The sequence below is a fragment of the Eucalyptus grandis genome, chromosome 2 (genome assembly GCF_016545825.1).
Source record: "Eucalyptus grandis isolate ANBG69807.140 chromosome 2, ASM1654582v1, whole genome shotgun sequence".
Classification (NCBI taxonomy): domain Eukaryota; kingdom Viridiplantae; phylum Streptophyta; class Magnoliopsida; order Myrtales; family Myrtaceae; genus Eucalyptus; species Eucalyptus grandis.
Genome location: NC_052613.1, coordinates 20,495,474 through 20,502,441, shown reverse-complemented (window position 1 = coordinate 20,502,441; position 6,968 = coordinate 20,495,474).

Below are 6,968 nucleotides of genomic sequence, written 5' to 3'. Positions count from 1 at the left end.
AGTCAAGCCATCGGCGTTGGGCCGAATGCAGTCCGCATCGTCCAAAGGGCCCAGATGGACGAGACGGTGAGAAAGTGACTCCGATCGCCTCCAGACAAAAATTGACTCCCGACAATAGAAAATATGGGGACACAATAATAATACTAATAACAATTGAATAAATAAATACATAATGCCAAACCAAATAAAGAGCAAAAAACTCATCAATGTACTGAAGGGAAAGAAAATGGCAAACACCATAAATAAATAAATAAACTCTAAATTATGTATACTATAACACAAATACTATCCTAAACTTGTCCATGGTAACACAAATATCTCTAACCTTTTTTTTTGTGTCAATATATCCTCTATTTTAGTTCCATTCATAATATATTTGTTACACTGTTATAAATTTGAAATGTTTTGACAACAGAAAAAAATTTGGTAAGTAATCTTATCACAATTGACAAGTTCATCGCTTTTTGTAATGTACAAAAAAAAGTTTGGGATACTTGCATCATAGTGGACATAGTTTAAATTTTTTTATAATATTAACCCTCATAATAATAATAATAATAATAATAATAATAATAATAATAATAATGGTAAACCAAATAAAGAGCAATTCAACCTTCGATCCGAAGGGCAGAAAAAATCTTGAAAAAGCGGCCACTTGTGGCCAACATCCGTCCCCAAAGTCAAAGCAACCCACATTTCACTTTCCCACCTGATGACCGGCTGCTCCTGCTTGCTGCCCTTCTCTCCACGTTACCCCACCATGATATTAATTGCCCTTTGCCTCTTCTGCTCACACGTGTCTACACATTTAAATAGGGATCTTCTTGACATTTTAAAAATTCAGCTTTCTGAAAATATATACATATATTGGGTATTTTATGTAATTAGTTGTTTACAAGGTGAATTTTGTGCCTCCCCACCAATTATTTCACGCTTATTTGTGCTCCGTACAAGTTCAAGAAACCTTCATTTTTTTGCCATATTTGCTTTACATTATGATGGGGGTGATTGATTTAAGTTCTGAAGAAAGTAATAAATTTTTTTATAAGAAAAATAAACCCAAATTAATTTTTTCTCACCAAACGGCACCGTGAGAGTAAAATCACTAGTTGCATACTATTTCCTCAACATATTTCTCCGAATCATTGCCTACGAACACGGAAAAAAGAAAAAATAACGAGTGTTCTAAATAAAACCCTGATTAAAGTACATTTCTCTTTCATGTCTTAAGCGTGAGCAATATATACGCCAATTATTCCATACATCCTTTAGCTCCATAAAATTCCGGAAACCTTTAAATTTTCATCATATTTACTTTACATTACCACAGGAGTTGATTAAGTTTAAAAAATAGTAAATTCTTTAATAGAAAAAATAACCGATCTAATTCTTACCATCGAGGAGCACCGCATGAGTAAAATCACTAGTTGCATCTTATTTCCTTGTCGTATTTCTCCGAATCATTGCCTATGAACACGAAAAAAAAAAGGAAAGGAATAATAACGAATGATTTTAAAAAATAATTAAATTAAAAATGTCTCTTTCATGTCTCGAGCGTGACCATTATAATAATAATTTTTACGACTCGAATTATCATTCCCTTTGGTGGGCCCCAAAACCGACTCCTGTCAACACGCTTCTCTCGATCCAGGGAGACACCGGCTCGCCCACCGGTTACCGGCTCGACCGGTCAGTTTTGATCCCCACGATCGGCTGCGATGTGCTCTTGTGCCCGAATTTCAAAATGCATTCCCGAACTTTTCACCGACTGCGGAGAGGTCAACGTCATTCCCACTTCAGCGGAGGACCGACGCCGACGCTCGGGAGATCTCGGCCGTCCCGTACCTTGTCAATAGAGGGCATCGTCGCCGTCGATTAACTGAGCTTAAAAAAAGAGCTCACGCCCATGCAGGGGGGGACCGATATAATTTTATATCCCTAAAATCTGTATAAAATATTTTTCGCCCGTGAAATATGTTTGTAATGTTTTAATTATGAACTTGCAAAAAATAATATGTTGCATTTCACCACACAAACATCTCAGAACCTTTTCTAATCTAGCTATATAAGGGTAGCTCATCTACTTTGATATTAGATAATTAAAATAGTCGAAGAAATTGCATCAAGTGTAATTGGATAAGTTTGATCGATTATATATAAAGCAGAAGTTTAATTTTGTTTAACTGGTAATTGCATTATTATAGATGAGATTAACATGTGTTTAGGAAAATGTTAACATGCTTGCTATGGTGATTTTGTTATAAGTGCTATATACTATGCATAAGATCGTTGATCCAAGAGTCATTGTATTTTAGGATCAAGTAGGGTTAATTATTGAAAAAGTCCTAAGTGTATTGTACAATCAATTTAATTTTAAACTTTATCATAAATATTCCGATGATTTCTTAACGTAGTTACTCCAATCCCACTAATTTTGTCCAAAGTCACTAATGTAAATGTTAGTCTTCATTTGATTAGTGGCAATGTAGATAATTTCGCAATTTTTTTTTAGAAATTTATGAATTTTCTATAATTTTTTCACTATTCATCTTCCCAATAAAAGGCAAGCGAAGGCCACGAAGCCATTGCCAACATTAGGTAGGGAACACGATGCCCTTACTTGTGATTGGCAATCAATCATCCGTCAAAATGTATATTTCCTCATTATTTAGGAAAAATTAAAAAAATCAAAAATTTTAATATAAAAAATCATGAAAATCATATATGTCAGCACACCCGTCCCACTTGGTGGTTGCGACCGACGAACGATCACGTCAACGATTTAATGCATAAATTATTTAGAATAACTTAATTGGTAAATTGTCAAAACATTTGAAATTAAATTAATTCTTAAAATCGAATTCACTGCCTCAAAATGAATTTAGCATCGAACAATAGGAAGTGCGAACCCCGAATTTAGATTCATGGGCAATGACATTTCTGGATTTTATGTCATGCTCATCGTGGTTTGCTGGCCGCCCAGTCCACTCACACGCGCCTCTTTCAAGGAGAGATGCCACGCTCACCTCTTCGCGCGTGCGCGCGTGGGCAATGCATACGCACTTCTTTCGCCCGAAGCACTCAAACAAAAGTTCCTAGGAAGGCATTGAGATCTTTTCGCTTTTCTGTTTTTCGTTTTACTTTTAGTTTTATCGTTAAAAATACAATATGTTGTCCACGAAACACGCAAAAAAAATTATTTAAAAGCATAAAAATATAACATTTAAAATGCATTTGTTTTCTCGAAAAATATGAACGATTTATCAAATAAGAGATTTTTCTTTTTTTTAAAAAAAGTATTAATTATATCGTTTAAAAAAATGAGTGGTCGTGATTGACCTTTGATCAAAGCCATTAGGTCGCCACTCAACATCAACCTTATTCCGAGGTCCAATCAATGTGAACGACCTTGGTTAAGGCCATCCTTGCCTTCTATGGACTCAATCTGATATCTTAGATGCCGTGACAATCTCATGTTTGAAGTTGTTATGGCCGTCCTCATCCCGACAGCATTATGAGAGAGAGAGAGAGAGAGAGAGAGAGAGAGAGATGGAATATGCACAGTGAGGGGAGTTGTAACGGATAACAAGATTGAGATTAACATGACGATAATTGACGATGGTAGTTATTATGGTAGCTGAGTCAAGATTATATGGATATGGAATATGAACAAAAGTATTTTAGAAACAAAAATTACAATTTTTAAATAGACACGATAGGATATGGTGTCAGGTGCAAATTAGTATTTGTAAAAATAAAGTCGTGAGAATAATTATAAAATGAAAAATGAGATATAATTTTAGTATTTCCCCTTGTAAGTTTTCTCCCGTTGTAAGTTTTCTCCAAAGTAATTGTCGTGTTGAATATGTTAATGTGATGTCGGAGGTCGGATCGACATTTTTGACTGCTGAACGTTTCTAATTGGAATTCAAAGTCTTCTCATTCTCCTCGAAAAAAATCAGAGGACCACTTCTAGTCCTTTTGACAAGTTAGACCGGTCAAACTAGAATTTTAGCTGATGAACCTAATAATTGACCTAAACGGCTTCTTTTAAATTGTAATTTTTCTGTGCTCATTGAACCATCATTATTTTAATGCAAATACTTTTAGGAAGCTATAGTAAAAACTATATCGGATAAATCGAAGTGCCTCCATTTCGAATAATTTATATAATTCACACTTCTCGCTGATCCAGGTAAATAATAAAATTAGACGTTATATCGGGTGTGACATGCAACTCAAGTCCAAATGCTCATGATAAAATAAAATAAGAAAGGTATTACATAATTGCAAAGTTACATTTTTCTCCTATACGGATACTAATTTTTCTAATAAAAGTTGCCAATTGAACATGTACACCCACACACATTGTAGAATTGCTACCCATTGAACCAATTTATCCTTTACTTAAACTCGATCTTTTATAACAGAAGTTACTGAATACGAAGGCTACATTTATTTCGCAAAATATAAACAATTTGGAAAATACTTTTTTAAAGACAATGTCTCGTATTACTTACAAAAATGAAGGAATGAAAAATATATTAATTTTTTTTATCATATACGAAAATACTTAGACCTAAATTATTGTTGATAATAAAAACTTTTTCCATCAACTAATTACTCAAGCTATGCAAGATACTATCTTAAAAAAAATACTTTTTAAAATATTAATTTTTTGCGAAACTAACAGGAGAGCAAATATGATTATAAATAATAGAAGTAATGAATCTCGTTAATAATGTAATATTGCATATAAAAGTATAACCACGTGGTCAACATACTCCAACTACTGACATGACAACCACTTCGAGAGTCTTATGAAAGAAATAATAAAGATAAATTTGAGCAAAAGTTATCAAAAATCTAAAATTATACTCATCGTGACACATTTATCCAAAAGTTTTCTTTTTATGAGACAAACCATCTCAAACTTGTAATTTTTATCATATTACCCTTCCATCAATGAGTATTATTAAATATCTGCTTACTTGAACTTAGGAAAGCAAACAATGTTAAAGTGTTATAAAAATGACGTTATTTTAGCTAATAAATCTTTTGATGGAATCTTTACAAAGAGTAAATATGTCACATAAATACGAGTTTTGAAAATTTTACGTTACAAGAAAAAGAATATGTTAAAGTAAGTACAGTTTGGGATCTATGATGTCAAAAAAAAAAATCATTGATATATGTGGCTTTTTCCTTATAAATTTTGGCCTAGATCTCTCAAAGAAATTATTGGTCAATGATTTCTACTTTTGGCCACAATGGTCAAAAAAAGTCAAGGACTTGGGGAAGTGCAATCTGTCTTACCGCAGACTGGCCCATGACAAGAGACTTTTCCCTATTTAAAAACAAAAATAAAAAGCAAAAATAATGGAAGAGCTTACATGTCGGATGGTTATTGGTCAAGAACCAGACCAGGGTTTCGCCGGCAGTCAGCATCCAATTGTTTCGTTTGTATTCCACCGACCGAAAAGAAGAGGCGAGAATCTGGGAAAAAAAACAAGAAAGCAAAGAAGAGAAGAATCCAATTGTTTTGTTTGTCGGATAGTTATATGTTTTTTTTTTTTTCCCAATTTTCGGTTTTCGATTAATCTTGGCATGTCTGCGGGGAATACTAGGCTGTCATAGTGAAACCCAATCCTAAGAAACACTACTAACACATGATATTTTAAAGATGTTATATAATTTTTATAAAGTGTGGTATCACACTAATACCTATTCATTGACACTTTCTAAGAATTTGTGTGGTATGTCATGTTCTATGAGAATATAATAGCACGATGAGGGTGGCAGCGATAACAACAATAAAAAAAAAAAAAATAGATAGGATGCACTATATTTGAAAATTGGTCCCGCACATAAACTACGAAGATTAACACACGTAGAGTATGGGATTTTTCAAAAAAATAGGTTGTATTTCCTACATCGCTTGTTGGAGAATAACTCCTCAAATTAGGTTTTTCTTATTAGTGGGTGATGGATCACGGAGATAGATAAGCTTCTCTCTATGGCTCTGTATATTTTATGAAAAATGAATTATTAGAAAAATACTTACCTAATAATAATCACTTATATTACTTTAAAAAATGAATGAAAAATGACAAATATTTTAATCATTCAAAATAGTTGGACATAATTTTTTTATCTATGATGAAAATATTTTAAAGTATGCATAGGCTCTATTTATTTTGAGAAAATAAATAATTGGGAATTTTTTTTTCTAAAAATGGTAATTGTATTGCTTTTTAAAAATAATTAGTCAACGAAAAATATCTCATTATTAACAATAATTTATATCTCAACACTTCTGTTCATTGTTTTTAAGCGTTGCAAGCACTCAATTTAAAAAAAAAAATCAAATATTTTATTTTTTGTAGAACAAACATAGCCATAATATCTACTCGTATTAGAATAAATAATGACTGTAAATCTCTTTAGGGAGGTTTGACTACTCAAACTATCATATCATGACAGTCCCTTGATGTACCTTGCATTGTTGTTGATTAATACAATTGAGTATAATATTTTTCTCACTAACCGTTTCATTCTTGCTATTTCACAAATAAACCACAAATCATGCATGCACCTCGGTATCAAGGCATTGAGCTTGAATCGACTGATGTACAATCATGACTGAGGATAGTAAACTCAAAACAATCCTTTGAACTGTGTCCATGGGTTAGGCTGTGATACCTAGGCACTTTGCCAAATGAGAAAATATTAGGTCGTTTCATAATGTCACATCAATAGCTAACGTGATGAGCATTTTTTACTTACATTAATTCATAAATTGATACATGTTAATTGACGAGGAATATAATAACAGAACTAAAAATTTGTTCTTCTTCCTTCTCCAGCTGCAGGCTCCTTCCTTTTCAACTGGCCATGGACGGGCAAAGCATCGGCCATGGACGATGAATGGTCAAGCCAGATTTGGAGGCACCTATCATGGGAACAAT